The sequence below is a fragment of the Zalophus californianus genome, chromosome 8 (genome assembly GCF_009762305.2).
Source record: "Zalophus californianus isolate mZalCal1 chromosome 8, mZalCal1.pri.v2, whole genome shotgun sequence".
NCBI classification, from domain to species: Eukaryota; Metazoa; Chordata; class Mammalia; order Carnivora; family Otariidae; genus Zalophus; species Zalophus californianus.
In genome coordinates this window covers 46,617,235-46,642,161 of record NC_045602.1, presented here as the reverse complement: position 1 = coordinate 46,642,161, position 24,927 = coordinate 46,617,235, and positions in this window count along the sequence as shown.

Below are 24,927 nucleotides of genomic sequence, written 5' to 3'. Positions count from 1 at the left end.
GAAAAGTATTTTAGAAATTTATCAATTTTCTTAATTATTCAGATAAATAACATTTAACTTTGGGTGATTTTCTCTATTCTTGCTGGAGCAAGAAAAATTGTCAGGCAGGTTGAATAAATTACCGTTGCATTTTCGAGACTTCTAGACTCTATTATGCTCCATTTGACCCCCCATCTTTGTTAATAGCTCAGCTGGACTCCCCCCATTTAGATAATTTTCAACAGGCCTATATATATCATCTGCCCACTTGCGTTGACACCATATATTTACCCCCCATGAAATTATTACCACTCTCTGTTCATTCATGATGTTCTAAATTCAGTTCATCTGTGATTTCTTGTAAATGTTCTTTAATAAATCCATATTTTTATAGTGTTTTCATGAAGTAAATATCTTATAAATCCTTTTATATCATAACCAGAAGTAACTCTCTATAGGTAATTTTAAACTTCCCTAAGGCATTTCTAATTTCTAATCTCAATAAATATAAATTATTTTTAGATTTAAATAGAAACTGTGCTTCTTTAAGAAATGGAGGGACATTTTTGACTTTTGAAAGACTCACTTATATATTTGTCCCTGTACTTTCTTTTAAAAACTATCAGCTATTGGTTTTCTTCAAAAATGGGACAATAACTATGAGTTTGCCTTTTTATGTTCCTCAGTGTCTGGCTCTAAGAAATGAGAAAATTGCAGGCCTTTCCTTTCATCTTTCTTAATTTTCTTTTTTAAAAAAAATGTGTCTCCTTTATTGTAAACTAATTGTAGAGTTAGAATAAATTAAAGAGGGCATGAGTTTATTTGTCACTCTCATGTGTAAATTGTGGTTGATTATGTTTCTGATGGATTTTCGCCTTGAAGGTAAGTTTAATGAAGTAAAATGTAATTTTGCAATCCAAACAAAACATGTAAGCATCTCTGAAAGTTTCCCCATACATATTTCAGAATGTGTGTTTCATATGTATTGCAGAATTGTTGCTCTATAAACTATTCTGTAGTACTCCTATCTTTGTAACTATATTTGCTGTAAAGAAAAGAACACAAAATGTATAATCCTAAGATTTGGGCTTGAATTTCATCTCTGCATAGAGTTAGCCCCTGTTTTTTCTTTCCTTTGTGAAAAATGATGCTATATTAGTATCTCTTTTCTATGCTGAAAGAGGCGAATGGGATAATGAATGAGAAAGTGTTTTTGTAAACAGAAAACCACCATATAATTGATCCTATTACTTAATTTATATACTAGAGTGGATGTAGGGTTGAATCAAAAACAGAATGAAAAAAGCCTTGCAATGTAAATGTCCATCACCTGAAGGTGAATTGTAAAAGAGCTGAATGTTACTTGTCTAGGACTAGCTAGCAGAGAGCCCATGTTGAGTTAGTGTTTCAATTTCATTATGGATATTTAAAGAGCACACACATTCACACACCTGGGCCCAACTTTGTAAATTCTATTATGCAGCCTTGGCACAATCACTAAGTAGAGCCTCTATCAAAAGGTCACTTTTACTCATTCCTTTAGAGCCATTAAAGAATAAGCATCAATTCCATATCTTGCCTTGACTATTAGAAAGGTCAAAAGTTGTAAAAAGGCATACCTTTAACTTAAAAATGTGATTATGCTTCCTGAAAATCACAGCTTTACGTTCATCTGAAAAAGATAACAATATTTCCCTCAAAGGGCAAACACTGCAAGACCACAAAATGTTTTTTATACTTTCATGCTTCCTAGCTGATGTACAAATTATCCATGATGTTGGGGAAATAGTGTTAGGCAAAGAAAACAATGATTTAATTTAAAAGTATTGTGTTATGCTCATGATCAAAGAGATATGTTTATTGCAAAAAATAGAAACCAATTGCTTTGTTTCTAAGATGCTCACTTAAATCCAAATATTTTGATTATATTCATTTTCAAATTATCATTGAATTGACCAAAACAATTAAAGCAGATAAATTTTTTAAATCATTTCTAAAAAGCAGAAACATGTGTTATCATAGACTGAAATTACAGTGTATTTCAAAATTATATACTGCAAAAAGTTTGTACCTTAGAAAAGTGCTTACATGAAAAGATACTCAAAATCATTTATTATCTGGGAAAAAACAAATCAAAACTACAGTAAGAGATCACCTCACACCAGTCAGAATGGCTAAAATCAACAACACAAGAAACAACAGGTGTTAACAAGGATGTGGAGAAAGGGGAACATTCTGGCACTGTTGGTGCAAATGCAAATTGGTGCAGCCACTCTGGAAAACAGTATGGATGTTCCTCTTAAAGCTAAAAATAGAACTACCCTACAACCCAGCAACTGTAATACTAAGTACCCAAAGGATACAAAAATACTAATTCGAAGGGATACATACACCTCAATATTTATAGCAGCATTATCAACAATAGCCAAATTATGGAAAGAACCCAATTTTCCATTGACTGATAAATGGATAAAGAAGAGGTGGTATACACACACACACACACACACACACACACACACACACACACACACACACACAATGGAATATTACTCGGCCATAAAAAAGAATGAAATCTTGTCATTTGCAATGACATGAATGGAGCTAAAGAGTATTATGCTAAGCAAAATAAGTCAGTCCGAGAAAGATAAATACCATATGATTTTACTCATATGTGGAATTAAAGAAACAACAAACGGGGGCACCAGGGTAGCTCAGCTGGTTAAGGATCCGACTCCTGATTTTGGCTCAGGTCATGCTCTCAGGGTCATGAGATCAAGCCCTCTGTTGGGCTCCACACTGGGCATGGAGTCTGCTTAAGATTCTCTCTTTTCTCTCTGCCCCTCCTCACTCTGCTTGTTCTCTCTTTCTCCCTCTCTCAAAAAAAAAAAAAAAAAGAAAAGAAAAGAAAAAGAAATAAAACAAATGAATATGGGGGGAAAAGAGAGGAAGGCAAACCAAGAAACATACTCTTAACTATAACGGATAAACTGATGGTTACCAGAAGGCAGATGGGTAGGAGGGATGGGTTAAAAAGGTGATGGGGATTAAGGAGGGCACATGTGATGAGAACCAGGTGTTGTATGTAAATGACGAATCACTAAATTCTATATCTAAAACTAATATTACACTGTATGTTAAGTAACTGGGATTGAAATAAAAACTTAAAAAACAAGAAAGGAAGTGCTTACAACTCTTGATTCAAAACCTGTGAACAACAGGACTATCAAATGTAATTGGCTTGTTTCCCTGGGAAAACACCAAGTACCGCAAACTCCCAGATGCACACTGAAGGAAGAGCTATTGGTCACCAGAAACCTACTTATCAGTGGAGTGGCTTCTGTAACTAATATCCTGATGCTAAAGTAGCAAAGACTAAATGCAGTGGTGACCAAAGACAGCCCATATGATAAAGACCTTTCACAGAAAACTAAATGACTGATATAACAACTAACCAGCCTTCCTTTGCCTTCGCAGATGTCATTGGAACACATGCCAAGTAAAGCAAGGGCATAATTGCAGTAGGTTACTTATAAAGGTTGTCCCCAAACACAAGAAAAATAAACATCTAAGCACAGAAGGGGATTTCTTTGCTGCTAGAATGCCAGTATTAACTTCCTCCCTACTCATAAAGTCAATCAGAACCACAATTTCTGAAAACAATATCAGAGAAAATACAAACTTAGGCCTTTTCCCTTTTGCGATTAAAGATTTGCTCAGGAACAGTCTCTGATAGGACTCATATTAAATCACCCTAGTGGGAAAAGAGATGTCTCCTTCTATAAGAATGAGTAAACAAAGAATAATCCCTGGATACATATATGGAAGTATGCAGAGATGCAGATGTATTAAGGAATTCTGGAAAAATAGAGCCAATGTTCTCCTAAAAGCAGACTATAAAAATGCACAACCACACACATGAAAATGGCCCTTTACTTGGTATTCTAAATGAGATATGAGATAGTGTTATATATCTGATAATAGCTATCATCTATTTAAAACATATTATTTGGCAGGTAATATAACTGTTCTCAAATGATATGTTCTTGAAACATGACAAATCTTATAGGAAATAGATAACATTGTCCATAATTTAGTCAAAAAGGAACTGGATTGGGGGAGAGAGTGTTGGAAAAAAAGAGAAGCAAGCAAATAAAAATAACTATTTTTTGCTCAGGGAAAATATCATTTTGTCCTAAAAAGATGACAAACAACAAAAAATATACAAAAATGTCCTGTTAAATTTTAAATATTGATTTTATTTTTCCTGAATTATTTTAAAAATAATTAAATAGAAGGAATAAAATATAAAAAAGTAGATAAACTATGGGTCGATACATAGAAAAATTACATTAACATTTTACATATGTCATTTTATGATTTTTAAAAAGCAAAATAATATATGTAAAATGAACCATGTTATAAATACTCTAAGAAGTGTGTTTTTTAACATACTAAGAATGATTTATCATACACCTATTTTTTCTGTGTGTCATTATTTTTAATGACTGAACATTGTTCTATTAGATAGCTGTAATTATTCTTCATTATGGAAAATGTATTTCTAGGTTTTTACTATTATAAAAAGACATCCTTTCCTTTATATATTTGTTCATTTTCCTTGATATATCCCCAGTAATAAATGACAACTCTGGAATCACTGAATCCTTTTGGTAAGGAAGTTTTAGGGGTTTTGTTCCACGTTAACAACTTCTTTCAGCCACTCGCATCAATTTATTTTTTTAGATACAATGTGTGAACTTTTAGTAGCAAATCATTTCTATCCCATTACCTGATGAGTTTTGAATCCACAAAAAAAAAATCAAGGCTTAGATATCTTAACTTCAGAATAAGTTATATTGTTGAATTTCAAAATCAAGCTGTCCTACCCTCTTGCACAAAATTGCATTGTAAGACAACTGAACAAGACACATAATTCTGAAACAAACTTTGTCATCTGTGAATTCTATATCCAGCAAAAGTGACTTTGATCTGTGTAGGCTGTCATTCTCACATTTCCAGGAATTCAGAACATTTACAATCATTGTATTCGGTTTTCAATGTTTGTTTTCTTTAGCTTTTAAGTAAGAGATCATTATTTAGTAAGGTTTCATAAGATAAAAATTTCTGGGCCATTCTAATGAATCTAAGAGGCGAGATGAAGTGGGGAAAGCAAAAATGTGTATCACTTGTGATTAAGTAGGGGAACTAAATAAACACCACTGTATCCTTGAACCTGATTAGTAAAGAAATATATGCTTTATAAATTTGTACACTAAAAAGTGACCCTAGATGACAGATTATATATTTCCTAATTTACTAGAAGAAAACAAACACACATACCCACCCATAAAACAAAACAGAAAAATCTGTGTCTTTTATTAAAATATAGGAAACAAACCATAAAAAGCACAAACATAAAAATATAAATTATGAACTAAAATACAACTTGTATTGAGCACTAATTATGCATAAGCATTGCCTTGGAGTTTTACATGTACTAAGTCATCTAATCTTCCCAACTAAACTATAACTTAGATATTTTTACAAAGCTCAGGCTCTGAAGCCAGACTACCAGGCATTTCTTTCTTTAGCTCTACCACTCACTAGTCATATGACTTTATTCAAGTATTACATGCTCAGGGCCTCAGTTTGTTCACTTGAAAGGTGGGAGGATAACACATCTGCCTCAAAGGATATGTTTGAAATGATATGATATGAAAAAAAATTTTCAGTCAAGAGCCTGACATAATAAGCCCTCAATGGAAAGTTGTATTAGTTTTGAAAGCCCATTTACATTTGCTTTCTACTTCATTGATCTGATTTTTACAGTACTGTGTTTGCTGCATGTTATCTCTAAACGTCTGATTCTACAATGCTTTACATTTTTTTCTGAGTATTTTCCCTTACGATTATTAATTTCACAGATATACAATGATCTCTTCTATCTGCCTGACACTCCTCTATGCACTATAGTTGCAACAGTAAACCAAACTGTTGACATTTGTCTTTATAAAGTGACATTCAAGTGGCAGTCATCATAATCATAATAGAATAGACAATCATAATTAGAATAAATAAGAAATACATAGTATGTTAGACAATACTGTGGTCTAAGGAGTAAAGTATGGCAAAGAAAAGGATGTTTCTGCATGTTTATTTGCGATCTTAAATACTGTGGCCAAATATTTAATGATGATATCAGACACCTTTAACAGGCAAAGCCGGAATCATGCAGATATCTCTGTGAAAGACATTCCAGGAAAAGGGAATATACGTAAAGTTCCTAAAGCAAACGAATGCCTGGTGTGTTCTGGGACCAGAAAGGAGGTGAGGGTGACTGATCAGTATGAGTCAGGGGAAGAATATTGGAAATAAACTCAGAGGTCCCAAAATGTAGAGCCTCACAGAAGTAAAGTGATAAAGAGACGTTAACAGCAAAGTAGATTGAGACTGAGCGGCCAGTAAAGTAGAGGGGGAACCTGGTGAATTAAATAACCTAGAAGCTGGGGCACCTGGATGGTTCAGTCATTAAGCATCTGCCTTTGGCTCAGGTCATGATCCCAGGGTCCTGGGATGGAACCCACATTGGGCTCCCTGCTCAGCGGGAAGCCTCCTTCTCCCTCTCCCACTCCTGATTCTGTTCCCTCTCTTGCTGTCTCTCTCTTTCTCTATCAACTAAATAAATTAAATATTTTAAAAATAAAATAAATAAGGGGGGCGGAGCAAGATGGCAGAGGAGAAGGAGACCTGGATTTCATCTGGTCTCAGGAATTCAGCTTCCTAGGGATCAAACCATTCTGAACACCTACAAACCCAACAGGAGATCGAAGAAAAGAATAGCAACAACTCTCTGAACAGAAAAGCGACCACTTACTGGAAGGTAGGACATGCGGAGAAGTGAATCCGAGGTGATATTCAGGAGGATAGACGGTGGGGGAGGGGGCCTCCATCGGCGGCTTCTGGCAAGTGATAGAGCCACAGAGCACAAAATCGGAACTTTTAGAAGTCTGCCCTGCTGAGGGACGTCGCTCCAGTGGCTAAGCTGGGGGTGGAACCCTCGCAGAAAAGTGTGGTCTCACGACCCTTGGGGTCACAGAAAGACCGGGGTGCCTGAGTGCAGCAGAGCTCCCAGGTATCGGAGCAGGGAAGCCAGCTGCAGAGACGGAGCCAAGGCTCGGGCTCTCAGCTTGGGGTTGCCATAAACTGTGATCCACGGCACAGTCGGGCCACTGCTCCTCCAGCAGGGACCCAACAAGCGGCAGATCTGGGGAGACTCCCCTTCCTCCTCCGGGAGGAGTGGTGGGAGAGCACACCGCTGGGATCTGCTGGGTTTTGAGACTCCACACGGGGTCGGGTGCCAGAGATAGAAACGCTCGGTCACAGGCCGGGTGAGCACAGAGTGCGGCCAGAGACTGGGGACGGGAGTGATTGACTGGTTTTCTCTGGCAGCGCACTGAGGAGTGGGACCCTGAGCTCTCTGCTCCTCCGGGGTGGAGATTGGAGGCTGCCATTTTCACTCTCGTACTCCAAAGCTATAGGAAAGCTTGCAGGAAACAAAAGCTCCTGAGAGCAAACCCAAGCAGATTGCTTAGCCCGGACTGGCAAGGGTGGGGCAATTCCACCTCAGGCAAAGACATTTGGGAACCACGGCAACAGGCCCCTCCCCCAGAAGATCAACAGGAACAGCCAGCCAAGACCAAGTTTACCGATCAAGGAGAACAGGAGAACTCCAGCACTAGGGGAATACTGCACATAGAATTCATTGCTTTTTTACCATGGTTCATTAGTCTTTCAAAGTTAATTTTTTAACTGTTTTTTTTTAATTTTTCTTTTTCCCTTTTTCAACCAACATCTTATCAATCCCTTTAAAATTTTTTTTTTTATTTTTCATTTTTAGAGTCATATTTTATCCCTTCATAGTAGTTACCCTTATTTTTGGCATATATATATGTTGTTCTCTCTTTAAAATTTTGAGATACACTTCTAACAGATCAAAATATACCCTAAATCACTAGTGTATGGCTTTGTTCTAGTCTCCTGCCTGACCACACTCTCCCTTTTTTTTTTAAATCTTCTTCCTTTTTTCAAACAACTTCTTATCAATACGTTTTATAAAATCTTTTATAATTTTTATCTTTACAGTCATCTTCCATCCCTCATTGTATCAACCCTTATTTTGTACATATATAAGTCTTTCTTTTTTTAAAATTTTAGGAGGCACTTTCTTCTAACCGACCAAAATACACCCAAAATCTAGTGTGTGACACTGATCTATGCACTAGCCTGATCATGTTTGATCATATTCTGGTTTTATTTGTTTTGTTCTGTTTTTGTTTGTTTTTATCTTTTTCTTTTTTTTCCTTTCTTTTTTCTTTCTTTCCCTTTCTTTTCCCTGGTTTCAGATCTTTTCTGATTTGTTTACAGTATAATTTCTGGGGACGTTGTTAACCTGTTAGCATTTTGTTCTCTCATTCATCTATTCTCCTCTGAACAAAATGACAAGATGAATAAAGTCACCTCAACAAAAAGAACAAGAGGTAGTACCGTCTGCCAGGGACCTACTCAATATGGACATTAGTACGATGTTGGACCTAACGTTCAGAATCATGATTTTAAAGATATTAGCTGTGCATGAAAAAAGCATGGAGGTTATTAGAGAAACCCTTTCTGGAGAAATAAAAGAACTAAAATCTAACCAAGTCGAAATCAAAAAGGCTATTAATGAAGTGCAATAAAAAATGGGGGCACTAACTGCTAGGATAAATGAGGCAGAAGAGAGAATCAGCGGTATAGAAGACCAAATGATGGAAAATAAAGAGGCTGAGAAAAAGAGAGATACACAACTACTGGATCACGAGAGCAGAATTCGAGAGATAAGCGATACGATAAGATGAAACAACATTAGAATAATTGGGATCCCAGTAGAAGAAGAAAGAGAGAGGGGCAGAAGGTATATTGGAGCAAATTATAGCAGAGAACTTCCCTAATGTGGGGAAGGAAACAGGCATCAAAATCCAGGAGGCACAGAGAACCCCTCTCAAAATCAATAAAAATAGGTCAACACCCCGACATCTAATAGTAAAACTTACGAGTCTCAGAGACAAAGAGAAAATCTTGAAAGCAGCTAGGGAAAAGAGATATGTAACCTTTAATGGTAGAAACATTAGACTGCCAACAGACCTATCCACAGAGACCTGGCAGGCCAGAAAGGACTGGCATGATATCTTCAGAGCACTAAACGAGAAAAATACACAGCCAAGAATACTATATCCAGCTAGGCTGTCATTGAAAATTGAAGGAGAGATAAAAAGCTTCCAAGACAAACAAAAACTAAAGGAATTGGCAAACATAAAACCAGCCCTACAAGAAATATTGAAAGGGGTCCTCTAAGCAAAGAGAGAGCCTAAAAGCAGCATAGACCAGAAAGGAACACAGACAATATACAGTAACAGTCACCTTACAGACAATACAATGGCACTAAATTCATATCTTTCAATAGTTACCATGAATGTAAAGGGCTAAATGCCCCAATCAAAAGACACAGGCTATCAGATTGGATTAAAAAACAAGACCCATCAATATGCTGTCGGCAAGAGACTCATTTTAGACCCAAAGACACCCCCAGATTGAAAGTGAGGGGGTGGAAAACCATTTACCATCTAATGGACACCAAAAAAAAGCTTGGGTGGCAATCCTTATATCAGACAAATTAGATTTTAAAACAAAGACTGTAATAAGAGATGAAGAAGGACACTATATCCTACTTAAAGGGTCTATTCAACAAGATCTAACAATTGTAAATATCTATGCCCCTAACATGGGAGCAGCCAGTTATATAAGGCAATTAATAACAAAGCAAAGAAACACATTGACAACAATAGGGTAATACTGGGGGACGTTAACACCCCCCTGACTGAAATGGACAGATCATCTAAGCAAAAGATCAACAAGGAAATAAAGACTTTAAATGACACATTGGACCAAATGGACTTCACAGATATATTCAGAATATTCCATCCCAAAGCAATGGAATACACATTCTTCTCTAGTGCCCATGGAATATTCTCCAGAATAGATCACATCCTAGGTCATAAACCAGGTCTCAACTGTTACCCAAAGATTGTGATTATTCCCTGCATATTTTCAGACCAGACTGCTTTGAAACTAGAACTCAATTACAAGAGGAAAGTTGGAAAGAACTCAAATACATGGAGGCTAAAGAGCATCCTACTAAAGAATGAATGGATCAACCAGGAAATTAAAGAAGAATTTAAAAAATTCATGGAAACCAATGAAAATGAACACAAAACGTTTCAAAATCTTTGGGATACAGCAAAGGCAGTCCTAAGAGGAGAGTATATAGCAATACAAGCCTTTCTCAAGAAACAAGAAAGGTCTCAAATATGCAACCTAACCCCACACCTAAAGGAGCTAGACAAAAAACAGCAAATAAAGTCTAAACCCAGCGGGAGAAGAGAAATAATAAAGATTAGAGCAGAAATCAATGAAATAGAACCCAAAAGAACAGTAGAACAAATCAACGAAACTAGGAGTTTGTTCTTTGAAAGAATTAACAAGATTGGTAAACCCCTGGCCAGACTTATCAAAAAGAAAAGAGAAATGACCCAAATCAACAAAATCATGAATGAAAGAGGAGAGATCACAACCAACACCAAAGAAATACAAACAATTATAAGAACATATTATGAGCAGCTCTACGCCAGCAAATTAGATAGCCTGGAAGAAATGGGTGCATTCCTAGAGATGTATCAACTACCAAAATTGAACCAGAAAGAAATAGAGAACCTAAACAGACCTATAACCACTAAGGAAATTGAAGCAGTCATCAAAAATCTCCCAAGAAACAAAAGCCCAGGGCCAGATGGCTTCCCAGGGGAATTCTACCAAACATTTCAAGAAAAATTAATACCTATTCTTCTGAAACTGTTCCAAAAAATAGAAATGGAAGCAAACTTCCAAACTCATTTTATGAGGCCACCATTACCTTGATCCCCAAACCAGACAAAGACCCCATCAAAAAGGAGAATTACAGACCAATATCCGTGATGAACATGGATGCAAAAATTCTCACCAAAAGACTAGCCAATAGGATCCAACAGTACATTAAAAGGATTATTCACCATGACCAAGTGGGACTTATCCCTGGGATGCAAGTTTGGTTCAACATCCTCAAATCAATCAACGTGATACAATACATTAACAAAAGAAAGAACAAGAACCATATGATCCTCTCAATAGATACAGAAAAAAGCATTTGACAAAGTTCAGCATCCTTTCTTGATCAAAACTCTTCAGAGTATAGGGATAGAGGGTACATACCTCAATATCATAAAAGCCATCTATGAAAAACCTACAGCGAATATCATTTTCAATGGGGAAAAGCTGAGAGCTTTCCCCCTAAGGTCAGGAACGCGGCAGGGATGTCCACTATCACCACTGCTATTCAACATAGTATTAGAAGTCCTACCCACAGCAATCAGACAACAAAAAGAAATCAAAGCATCCAAATTGGCAAAGAGGAAGTCAAACTCTCACTCTTTGCAGATGATATGATACTTTATGTGGAAAACCCAAAAGACTCCACCCCAAAACTGCTAGAACTCATACAGGAATTCAGTAAAGTGGCAGGATATAAAATCAATGCACAGAAATCAGTGGCATTCCTGTACACAACAAGAAGACAGAAGAGAGACAAAATTAAGGAGTCGATCCCATTTACAAGTGCACCCAAAACCATAAGATACCTAGGAATAAGTCTAACCAAAGAGGTCTAGGATCTGTACTCAGAAAACTATAAAATACTCATGAAAGAAATTGAGGAAGACACAAAGAAATGGAAAAACGTTCCATGCTCATGGATTGGAAGAACAAACATTGTGAAGATGTCAATGCTACCTAGAGCAATCTACATATTCAATGCAATCCCCATCAAAATACTATCCACTTTTTTCAAAGAAATGGAACAAATAATCCTAAAATTTGTATGGAACCAGAAGAGACCCCGAATAGCCAGAGGAATTTTGAAAAAGAAAAGCAAAGCTGGCGGGATCACAATTCCGGACTTCAAGCTCTATTACAAAGCTGTCATCATCAAGACAGTATGGTACTGACACAAAAACAGACATATAGATCAATGGAACAGAATAGAGAGCCCAGAAATGGACCCTCAACTCTATGGTCAACTAATCTTCCACAAAGCAGGAAAGAATGTCCAATGGAAAAAAGACAGTCTCTTCAACAAATGGTGTTGGGAAAATTGGACAGCCACATTCAGAAGAATGAAACTGGACCATTTCCTTACACCACACACAAAAATAGACTCGAAATGGTTGAAAGACCTAAACGTGAGACAGGAGTCCATCAAAATCCTAAAGGAGAACACAGGCAGCAACCTCTTCGACCTTAGCCCCAGCAACTTCTTCCTAGAAACATCACCAAAGGCAAGGGAAGCAAGGGCAAAAATGAACTGTTGGGACTTCATCAAGATAAAAGCTTTTGCACAGCAAAAGAAACAGTCCACAAAACCAAAAGACAACCGACAGAATGGGAGAAAATATTTGCAAATGACATATCAGATAAAGGGCTAGTATCCAAAATCTGTAAAGAACTTATCAAGCTCAACACCCAAAGAACAAATGATCCAATCAAGAAATGGACAGAAGACATGAACAGACATTTTTCCAAAGAAGACATCCAAATGGCCAACAGACACATGAAAAAGTACTCAACATCGCTCAGCATCAGGGAAATGCAAATCAAAACTTCAATGAGATACCACCTCACAACAATCAGAATGACTAAAATTAACAAGTCAGGAAACGACGGACGTTGGCAGGGATGTGGAGAAAGGGAACCCTCCTATACTGTTTGTGGAATGCAAGCTGTTGCACCCACTCTGGAAAACAGTATGGAGGTTCCTCAAAATGTGGAAAATAGAGCTACCATACAATCTAGCAATTGCACTACTGGGTATTTACCCCAAAGATACAAATGTAGGGATCCAAAGGGGTACGTGCACCCCAATGTTTATAGCCAGCAATGTCCACAATAGCCAAACTGTGGAAAGAGCCAAGATATCCATCAACAGATGAATGGATAAAGAAGAAGTGGTATATATACACAAGGGAATATTATGCAGCCATCAAAAGGAATGAGATCTTGCCATTTGCAACGACGTGGATGGAACTGGAGGGTGTTATGCTGAGTGAAATAAGTCAATCAGAGAAAGACATGTATCATATGACCTCACTGATATGAGGAATTCTTAATCTCAGGAAAGAAACTGAAGGTTGCTGGAGTGGTGGAGGGGTGAGAGGAACGGGGTGCCTGGGTGATAGTTATTGGGGAGGGTATGTGCTATGGTGAGCGCTGTGAATTGTGGCAAGACTTTTGAATCAGAGATCTGTACCTCTGAAACAAATAATGCAATATATGTTAAGAAAAAGAAAAAAGAAAAAGAGATTATAGGAGGGAAGAATGAAGGGGAGTAAATCGAAGGGGGAGACAAACCATGAGAGCTGATGGACTCTGAAAAACAAACTGAGGGTTCTAGAGGGGAGGGGGGTGGGGGGATGAGTTAGCCTGGTGATGGGTATTAAGGAGGGCACATTCTGCATGGAGCACTGAGTGTTATGCACAATGAATCATGAACACTACATCAAAACCTAATGATGTCATGTATGGTGATTAACATAACAATAAAAAATATTTAAAGTATAAAAATAAAACAAAATAAATAACCTAGAAGCTAACAGATGAAGGCAGAAATGATCTCACAGAAAAAAAAAAAATGACAAAGCAGGGGTGGGGACAGTGGAAAGAGGCTGACGTGGTTTCCTTGAGTAGGGGACAGGAAGAGAAACCTAGAACATGGAGTAAGGCAGACCTGCAGCTAGAATAAGCTTAGGAATATACATCCTTTTTATTAGGAGAGAATGTCAGGTGTAAACACACAGGGTTTAGGATGTGGGTAGGCACACTCAAATGTGCTAAAGCCATCAAAAGCAAAGTAGCACCTAACTGCCATTTCTATCAGGTTTTGCCCCATTTCAACTCCACTTGAGAGGTGGCTGGGCAGTCCAGTCCTCCGACAGCCTCCTAAAGAGCACAGGGGAAAAACACCTAGACTGAAACGGTACAATAATTTTATCTCCAATTCGGCCTAACAGAATTCGCATCAACTAATGCTGGTTTTTAGCTAAATTAATTGGATACTTACTATGCGCTTGATAAATTTAAATGTATTACCTCATTTAAGTTTTCCTCCTCATTTAATTTTCACATCGAATCTACCAGGTGACCATGGTATTATATTTTATAGATTGAATATAACACATTGTTCAAGATCTCATTTCAGAAACAATATTTTTAATCAGTATGCCGTAACTTTTACTTTGCAGTGCACCATCAACTATTACATTTTTGCCCTGTTGTTTTCTGAGATCTATAAGAGGTGTAGGAAGGTGGCATCTGAAAGGAAAGTCTTCCTCACCAATTAGTGGGAGGGTGAAAAACATAGGTCCCTTGGTCTCCTGGCCAGAGTTAAGAAAAGGGATAAGTGCAGAATATTTTCCTACTTCCTACTTTCCTCCCCAATGATCTCTCTTAATTCTGCAATATTTTCTTTTTCAATTCAGTCTGTATGCCTTTTAGTTAGTGAAAACACTCCAAAACTGTAGATTAATTAATCTGGACTAAGACTAAATTAGTCTTAATTTTCAGGGTCTTTTTGCCTTTTCATAATTTCTGGTTCTCTGTAGACATTTTAGTTTGCAATTGGGACAGATTGCATCAGATAATTGCCAGTTGCTCTTTTCTGGCTAGGATTTCCTCTGATGTTTTAAAAACTCTCTGTGTTCATTAAATAAAAAAGCAAAGAAAGCCAACTATTAGTTTTCCTTTATCTGACTTTAGATTAATTTATTCAAAGGGCAAACTATGCCAGAGCTCTGAATGACTCCTAGAATACCATCATTTTAATAATAGTAGTGGATTATTTCCTTTAATGGGTAATTATGGTTTGACTCTTACTGGTCCATTTTATAAATTCATGAAAATCTGTGTTTCAACAGAAAATACATACATTGAATCATTTTTAATTTGCCAAGGGAAACTTAAACTACCTTTTCATATCCATAATAACATACAGAAAAGCTATTTTAATTCCTTTTCTGCAGAGGAGGGCTAAAATTTAAAAAGACATTTCTACTGTTGTTCAGCTGGTTAATGACAGAAGTACATTTTGCATCTAGTCTGTGTGATTAAGAAAATATTCTATTTTTACTAAAACACATGACTAGGTCCTCTCCACACTGTTCTCTGCCATGTACTTGAACTCGGAGGATGAATATAACAGAAAGAAAATAAATGTCAATGAAGATTCTTACACTGAGACACATCATATGTTTGTCAGTGCATAACTTACAAAATAAATTCTGTGGATAGGCTCCTACAAGGCATTAGGAAAATGGATAGCTAGTTTTCACTCAATTACGCACCTTTTATATTAAACATAGGTGGAGTTTAAGAAACAAAACAAACAAGCAAAGGGAAGAAAAAGAGAGAGAGAGAAAGAAACAGACTCTTAATTATAGAGAACAATCTGATGGTTACTAGTAGGGAGGGGAGTGAGGGGGATGGGTTAAATAGATGATGGGGATTAAGGAGGGCACTTGTAGCGATGAGCACTGGGTGATGCATGGAACTGTTGAATTACTATATTGTATTATTGAAACTAAAAAAAAACACTGTATGTTAACTAACTGCAATTAAAATAAAAACTTAAAAAAATAGTTCCCAGGTGATAAATTCCTAAACACTAAAAGTATGCATGGAAATTTTACTGATTTTTATGACCTGAATAAAGGGAGAATTGAAGACCTACATTTAAAGTCAAAATAACCTCTGAGTTTTAGTTATTGTTCTACTTCTTCCTAGTTGTGTGATATTTGGACATATTACTCCACTTTCTAAGATTGGTTGTCTCCTTTCAATACTGGAGGCTGGGCTGATAACATTGACCCCACAGCAACTGCGGGGCTTACATAATAGCTATAAAACCAGCTAGCATTTATTGCATGTTTGCTATATTCCAGGCATGATTCTAAGAACATTATATGTATTCATTCATTTCATTTGCACATGGTCTCATGAGCTAGGTCCTATCAAGGTTTATATTTTACAGACAGGATAAAGAAGCACAGAGTTAAGTATGTAGCAAATGCATCCCAGGCAATCAGACTACAGGGCCTGTACGGTTAATCACTGGGCTTAGCTGCTTTTCATCAAAAGTGAAAGCATGATTTGAAGGTACTTTGAAAACTGCTATTCAACTGTTAGGTTTCACTGATTGTTGATAATATTGTTTTATTTCATTATATATGCATATACTGAATATTATTTAATCTAAGCTGTTATTTACTATTGATACACTAAATGCTTTTACATTATAACTACTTTAAAAAGTTCAGAGTAAGGCATAAAAATGTGTTACATATATTCATAAGTCCAAACAAGTAGTCTTACTTTATAATATTTAATTGTGTACCTTGAGCATTTTCTTCAATTTGAAGACCAATTAAGTGTATAAAAATGAAATTAGATATCTCTAACATAAGCTTCCTAATCGTTTTGGGTGACTTCTTCTCTTTCTACTGAACTGTTATGAATGTTCAGTGTAATAATTCACATATTGTACTTGTGGTTGAATCATTTTGCTCATCAGATATGCCCTGCTTTCCTTCATTTCCCACGTAGAAATGGAAGAGCCATATAGCCAATGGGCTGAGAAGAGAAGTCTCTTTTCCTCTCTCTCTCATTCCTTTAAGAGGCAAGTGGCTCACCACTGAACGGCACTAGGAACGTCAGCTGCTTTGTAGATTTATTAGACCTACAGAAGATTTATTGTAAGCAAGAATTAAACTCTGTGTGTGTGGTATGTGTGTTTCCCTAACACAACATAAACTTATTTTATCCTGATTTCCCATTTCTCATAAGCTCTGTACCATTTAAACAATGAATGGATAGCAGTTGCTGTTATCTTTACTAATGTTATCACCATCATCATTGACAAAACAGTGACATTCTGCAGTCCCATTTTGCTGTCCTCTTGTGAACTGGGGGTTGATTTAGTAAGAACTAGGATTATTCCCCTTTCTCAAAATGTCTAAACCAGGGCTACACAATCATATTTTTTAGTATTAAATATTGAGAAGGTGATCAGAAATTTTGACCACTTCCCCTGTCACCAGGATTTTGGGAGTTTTTTGAACCAAAAAGTAGTTTCAAGTATTAATCAGTCAAAACTCATTGGTAAGATACAGAAACTAAGACGACTGTTGATTCACAGATGCCACATCTTGCTAAGAACTGTCATTCTAAATTTTGGTGTTTATCTTTTATCTTGATATTAAACTTGTATATTTGTATCCTATGAAAAATAAAATAGTGACTGATTTTCCATGAATAACATATCTGATTCTACGGGTTAATCAAATTTCTGACAAGTACATTTGTGTTATCGTTTGCTTTTTCATCTGAAATAAACTGGTTGAACAACATTATTCTTCATGCTCCACCCACGTTTTTTGTGCTGACAACCTCACATCGTGATAATGTATATGAGACCAGTGAGTATCAGACCCTCTGTACTGGTGTAAAGGTTGCATTTCAGACTTGTATCTCCCAATGCTCTGATGGTGTCCATGTACTTATCATTGGGAGGGTTTTAATGGTTATGAGCAGGGTAATGGTAAACCATACCGCAGTGTGAAAAAAACAAAACAAAACTTGAATAGTAAAGAAAGAACATAAAATTTCATTCCTCTAAGTGGTGGTAGAAGCACAGGGTAGTTTTAATCTTTGTCTTTAATATATTTCACTGATTTACTGTAGGCCATTATTACTGATGTTCGTAGGTCTCAAAGAGTTTTAGAATTTTATGGGTAACCCACATTTTCAGAAAAATTACCTCAGGTATTCCAGCAAATTAAGGATAATTGCAGGAAGAACGTCATGTTATATAAAGAAAAATGATAAACAAAAACATAGTATATCAATGCAATACTTAAAAATTGGATTCCCTTGGATCCATTTCAAATTTTTTTTCCACAGAACTCCCAGATATATCAATAGAAATTTAGTATTTTTCCATAGTAACTTTTATTAAAGTTTTTGAGATTTTTAAAAAGCTACCTTCCCCATAATCTGTACATTTTGTGCCTATAATTAACTATTCACTAGTTCATGCCTACGAATTGACAAAATGCCTCACATAGTCATCAATCTATAAATATTTGTAGACTAAATTCAAATAACAAAATATTGAAATTTCCCACTATTAACAGTAAATGGTGTTATTAATAGCTTCAGTCTTTCAGAAGCCAATTTTGCAAATTTTATCAAAATTTCAAAAATATATTTATTTTCTTAATATGACCTAATATCTAGTAATTTAACCTAAAAAATATCTTCTATATGTCCAAAATATGGAAATAAACATAGATTTTACAAAATTGGTATAAATTAAATTTGATACTGCATATATATATATATTACTTATGTGATATTTGCATTATATAAGTATATGTAAAATTTATATTTTTAAATTCTCAATATCTATCAAACATGTATTGAGTAATTAACTATAATACACTACAGTTTCAATACTATATAGTCATTTAAAAGAGTGTGGTAAATACTTGCGTACTAACATAGAAAGATGCATGATATGTAAGAAAAAAAGAGTGTAAACAATTCGTGTAAAATAAAGACTTTGAAAATTTCTATGTATTCACCCATGAATATCCTCTCTTTATATATGGATAATTTTCAAAAATATATTTAATAAAATTTGCCTGTTGGAAGGGTATGGAAAGGAATTAATTTCCTTTTTTTGTTCGTAACTGAATACATATAATTTAAAAAAGATAAGATATTGACATTATTTCATGGGTAAGGTATAAGTGAAATGAGAAGGGAAGACAATGTTGAAGTGGCAAAGTAAGCAAATTTACATATAAATTTTTTTAGGTAACCATGTATTAATAGTGCCAGGTAGCCTCAGTTTTCAGCTTTTTAATTGGAAAAAACTAATTCAAACTAATTACAGATCGTCCCTGACTTATGATGGTTTGATGTATGATTTTTCAACTTTATTATAGTGCAAAAGTGCTATGCATATAACAGAAACCATACTTAGGGTTTTGAGTTTGGATTCTTTCCGGACCTCGTGATTTGTGGTGTGAAACTTTGTCATGTTGCTGGGCAGCTGCAGCAAGCCATGGTCGCTCCTACTCAACCAAGTGATCAAGAGGGTTAATGACTGAAACATGTACAACCGTTCTGTACCCATACAACCATTCTGTTTTTTTGGCTTTCAGTACAGTATTCCATAAATTACATGAGATATGCAACATTTTATTATAAAAGAGGCTTTGTGTTAGATGATTTTGCCAAACTGTAGGCAGGCTAGGCTAAATATGATGTTTGGTAGGTTAGGTATACTAAATACACCTTCAACTTCTAATCTTTCAATTTATGATGACTTTATCAGGGCTATAACCCCATTGTAATTTGATGAAGGTTTGTTCATATTCATAGTTCCCATTAGCTTGCTGCACTTTATTGAAGTTTTGAAGCTGCCAAAATTTTAAAGATTTTGGAAAATGTTCTATTTAGAAAAGTTCTGATTAATTCAGTATATACTTTTTGAATGTCTCTTGCTACCAGGCAGTTTTGCATGATAATAGTGTATTTATTTCTTAACATTTCAAATTCTCCAGCTTTTTTATCCTTTCATACCAAAAGTCATAATTATTTCCATAGCAACCATGCTGTTGTCAGAGGTAGAAATTTTGACTTCTGTTGGGTATTTCTTTAGGACCAAAGGAACATTTAAGCAACAAAAGGTGCTATTTATGAAAATTATCAAGAATTAAGGGGAAAAAAAAGTATTGGATGTTTCCCTTGATAACTTACAGTGATAACTTATTATCAGTGTAAGTCATTGCCAAAACTCAACTCTATTTTTCTTTAGTTATCTCAAGTTATAATTAATATCTTCCTTTTCACAGTTGTAATTTCTTTCTATACTGAGATAAGTTTTTTTTTTAAGATTTATTTATTTATTTGACAGAAAGAGACACAGCAAGAGAGGGAACACAAGCAGGGGGAATGGGAGAGGGAGAAGCAAGTTTCTCGCGGAGCAAGGAGCCTGATGCGGGGCTCGATCCCAGGACTCTGGGATCATGACCTGAGCTGAAGGCAGTCGCTTAACAACTGAGCCACCCAGGCGCCCCTATACTGAGATAAGTTTTAACATATATAAAATGGAGAATAAATAATTTCACATTTTCAGTTATGGAATCTGCCCAAATGTCTAGTTTTCTGATCCTGGGTTTTTAATTAAAGGGAAATTTCATTCGAGAAGCTCAATTAATTTAGTATTTCATTTAAAAAGTATTCTTTTCCTCCTCTGTCCCCTCCAAAATATTATCAGCATCTTATTTAATATGTTTTTGAATATTATGATTTAAAAACTAAAGATTTACTTGATTATGCATAGGTTTATGAGTGAGATAATAAGCATTGCCATAATACATTCCTTTTTTTTTTTTTTTTTTTTACTGTTTGACACCACTGGATGGAGACACTGAGTTAGTAAAGAGAGGGGGAAGTAGCTTTTACTTTGTCATACCTATTTGATTTGTTTAGAGATGGCAGGTAATTTAGGTGGATCTTCTTGAAAATCATTATCACTACCACCAAGAGAACATGCTTTGTAAGGAGGAAAATGGGATAGGATAGAAAAATATCAGACCTGTCTTGTCCATTATCACAATACAAGTTTGGCCATAGATCTCAGGTACTATTCCCTTTCTCCTGGTTTACTGTTTAGTGAATCAGCAAGTAAAACAAAAGGACAAATGGATTAAGTTAGCAAAATGTTAAATTACTTTACTTGTGCCATCATATAAATTTATTAGTGAAATTTTAAGGTTTGTAAAATGTTTCCTTTATATGACTTATTTATATATTAGATAAAAATAGGGGCCCCTGGGTGGCCCAGCCACTTAAGCATCTGACTTCTGTCCAATCAGTTCATGATCTCAGGTCCTGGGATGCAGCCCCAAGTCTGGCTCCCTGCTCAGTTGGGAGTCTGCTTCTCCCTTTCCCCCTTTAACCCCCCTCCAGCTCGTGCTTTCTCTGTCTCTCAAATAAATAAAATCTTTAAAAAGAATATATGCCAAACTACTATGTGAAAAGTGAATGCTGTCACATTTTCAGCAATAAATGCACATTAATATTTAGTCACAATTTAATCAAACTGACAAATTATGAAAAAGAAGAACACTAAGAGTGGGCAAACTCTGGAACTAACATTCTCAGTTTTCAAGTTGGAATGTGAGGATTAAACTGTATAGCACATTGCAAAGTTTCCTTTTAGGAGCAGGGTGCTCAGCATTGAGATAATCTCAACTGAGAGGGCAGATTTGAGCTCCCTCTGAGTTTTTCAATGAGGTCCCATATTTAAGCTAATTATGTTACTCTTTAGCTTGCTTGGTTGGCAATCTCCTCCTGATTTTCACATCCTCTTTGACCATATTAAAACATATTCTTATTTCTGTTTTCATCTACCACACCACAGTGAGCCTTTCCAAGACAGGAACTGTGCCTAGTTTTCCTTTGAATCTAAAACCAATTATTTGGCAAACGGTACAAATTCTATATATATTTTAAACTGTACTGATATGATTTGATGGATGAATAAATTAAATAATTTTTCCTCATTTCAGCCACTTCCCAATGACCCCCCGCAAAATTTCTCCAAATTTTTAGGCCATTAAAATATATTTACACTGAAATAGTAAGTTACAATTTGAATTCTTGTATATCTTTGGACAGTTTTCAAAACAATTTAGCATATGCAGTGTCATTTTATCTCTAGGTAGATATTAAGGAATATTTTAAGTGATATTTTAGGGAAATCTACTACATATCAGATACCGTATAGTTATTACTTCTATTTTACAGGCAGGAAACCAAGTTTCAAAGTATTTTTTTTATTTTATTTTATTATGTTATGTTAGTCACCATACATCACATCATTAGTTTTTTATTTTATTTATTTATTTTTAAATTTTATTATGTTAATCACAATACATTACATCATTAGTCTTTTTTTAAATTTGATTGTGTTATGTTAATCACCATACATCATTAGTTTTTGATGTAGCGTTCCATGATTCATTGTTTGCGTATAACACCCAGTGCTCCATTCAGTACGTGCCCTCTTAATACCCATCACCAGGCTAACACATCCCCCCCACCCCCAATCCCCTCTAGAACCCTCAGTTTTTTTCTCAGAGTCCATAGTCTCTCATGGTTTGTCTCCCCCTCCAATTTCCACCCCCCTTCATTTCTCCCTTCCTACTATCTTCTTTTTTATTTTTTAACATATAATGTATTATTTAAATGAAATGTTCAAAATCAGAGAGGCAACAAATAGCAGTGCTCCAAAGACGAGAGCATTCCAATTCCTTTTCCATTCAGGCTCTTCATTCGTTCTATGTCACTACACTATGATTCCAGAAGGAAGCTAAACTCTCCAGAAACATGACACATTATGCCATAATTAGCTTTGTGTACTTCAGGAATAAATCAAAATATTCTTGTTATTTTTTTGCATGTTAGTTTATTTTTAACAGGGCTGCAAGCCATGAGAAATATAATGTAGAGGAGTGAAATTTTGATAGAGTGAAAGAGTATTAAATATTTCAAAATCAGTATACTATAGACACTACCTTTCCAAAATTTAAAAAAATAACATTTTCTAATTATAAGGCAATAAATACAAAGTGAGAAGAAATTCAAATGCATTTGTGATCCTACTTATCAGCAGTGCAGTTAGATGTCTGTATATAATATATAAATAGTTATGAACAGATAAGTTTGTTATATGTTAATATTTATATACTGTAATATTTTTCTTATTAGATGGCCAGAGTTGGGGTCTAAAATTTTTTTTTTTTTAAGATTTCATTTATTTATTTATTTGACAGAGAGAGACAGTGAGAGAGGGAACATAAGCAGGGGGTGTGGGAGAGGGAGAAGCAGGCTTCCCGCCGAGCAGAGAGCCCCATGTGGGGCTCGATCCCAGGACCCTGGGATCATGACCTGAGCTGAAGGCAGATGCTTAACGACTGAGCCACCCTGGCACCCCCTAAAATTTTTTAAATGCTCCAAAAAAGTCAACCCAGAATTCTATATCCAATGAAAATGATTTTTAAGAACACTAAATTTTCTGACATAAAAAAGAGTTTAGTAATAGCGGTCTGTACTAAATAAATGTTAAAGAAAGTTTTCAGAATGAAGAGAAGTGATGCCAAATGAAAGTCTAATTTTTAGGAAAGAAGAAATAATACTTATATAGATAAATATAAAAGACTAAGCTTTCCCCTTAATTTTCTTAAAACACATACGGCAGTTTATATAGCAATACTATGGGGCTGATAAAAGGCAACAGAAGCCTTTCCCATTCAGATATGATGGCATAAACTGTTCCTCCCAGGTCCTTCCTGAAAAGTACAACCATAAACTCTGGCAACAGTGCAAAAGGCAACCAAAAGAGAACTTTGAAAGGGGCAAAGAAGAAGTCAGGCTGGTAAATAAATGAAAAAACATACTATGTTCATAGATTGGATGATTGAAATTGTAAAGATGTTATTTCTCCCCAAATTGACAATAGGTTTAATGTAATTCCTATCAAAATCTCAGCCAGGTTTTAGTGCACATAAACAAGCTTATTATAAAAATTATATGAAAATATCCAGATCCTCAAATACCTAAAATAATTCAACAAAAAATTTTAAAGGAGAAATCCCTCTACTCTATAATAAGGTTTATTATATATGTAGCTGTATTAAACAACATAGCATGATATTGGAAGAGATACAGACATAAATCAATGAAAGAGAGTAGACACAAATATGCCAAACATTTTTTTACAAAGTCACAATAGCAGTTAAGTGTAGGAAAGATAGACTTTTTCCACAATGGTTCTATAGGTAGAAAATAATGAAACTTGACCTAAGCACCATATAAAACGAACTCAAATTTGGGCGCCTGGGTGGCTCAGTTGGTTAAGCGACTACCTTCGGCTCAGGTCATGATCCTGGAGTCCCCGGGATCGAGTCCCGCATCGGGCTCCCCCGCTCAGCGGGGAGTCTGCTTCTCCCTCTGACCCTCTTCCCTCTCATGCTCTCTATCTCTCATTCTCTCTCTCTCAAATAAATAAATAAAATCTTTAAAAAAAAAAAATAAAAAAAAAACGAACTCAAATTGGTCATAGACTTTAAGTTAAACATATAAAAATATAAAACTTTTTTGGGAAAAAAGAGTACCATAATATTTTACTGTGAGATTTATGGTAATAGATGCAATAACATATGGCAAGAGTATGAGAAATTCTTATAAGAAAGAAATCTACCTATTTAAAATCCACATAACATGCCGTCTTCTTCCTAAAAGCTCTTCTGAGTAGTCCAGGTTTGATATATATACTGATAGCAGTGTGTACTTGTCTTATGGTACTTTCCAAGTGTTAACATTTTTATAGTTAATTGTTCATATTTTAGATACCCTTAATATATTTTAATCTTCTTGATAACAAAGCCTATACTTTTTTCACTATTAAAAAAACTTCATATAAGTCAGCAAGCACAATAGTATTTGTTCCAGGAAATGAACTATTGTAAAGAAAAATAAAATAAAATATATTGGTAAGTGATGTTTTGAAATTCTAGAAGTTTTCAAAAATATTTGTCTTATAGATGATATCCTAGGAAAAAATGTCATTATTTCTATATCACTATATTCATTTCTCTTTCAAAATCTTAATCCATGTCCTTAAATGAAAGATATGTTCAA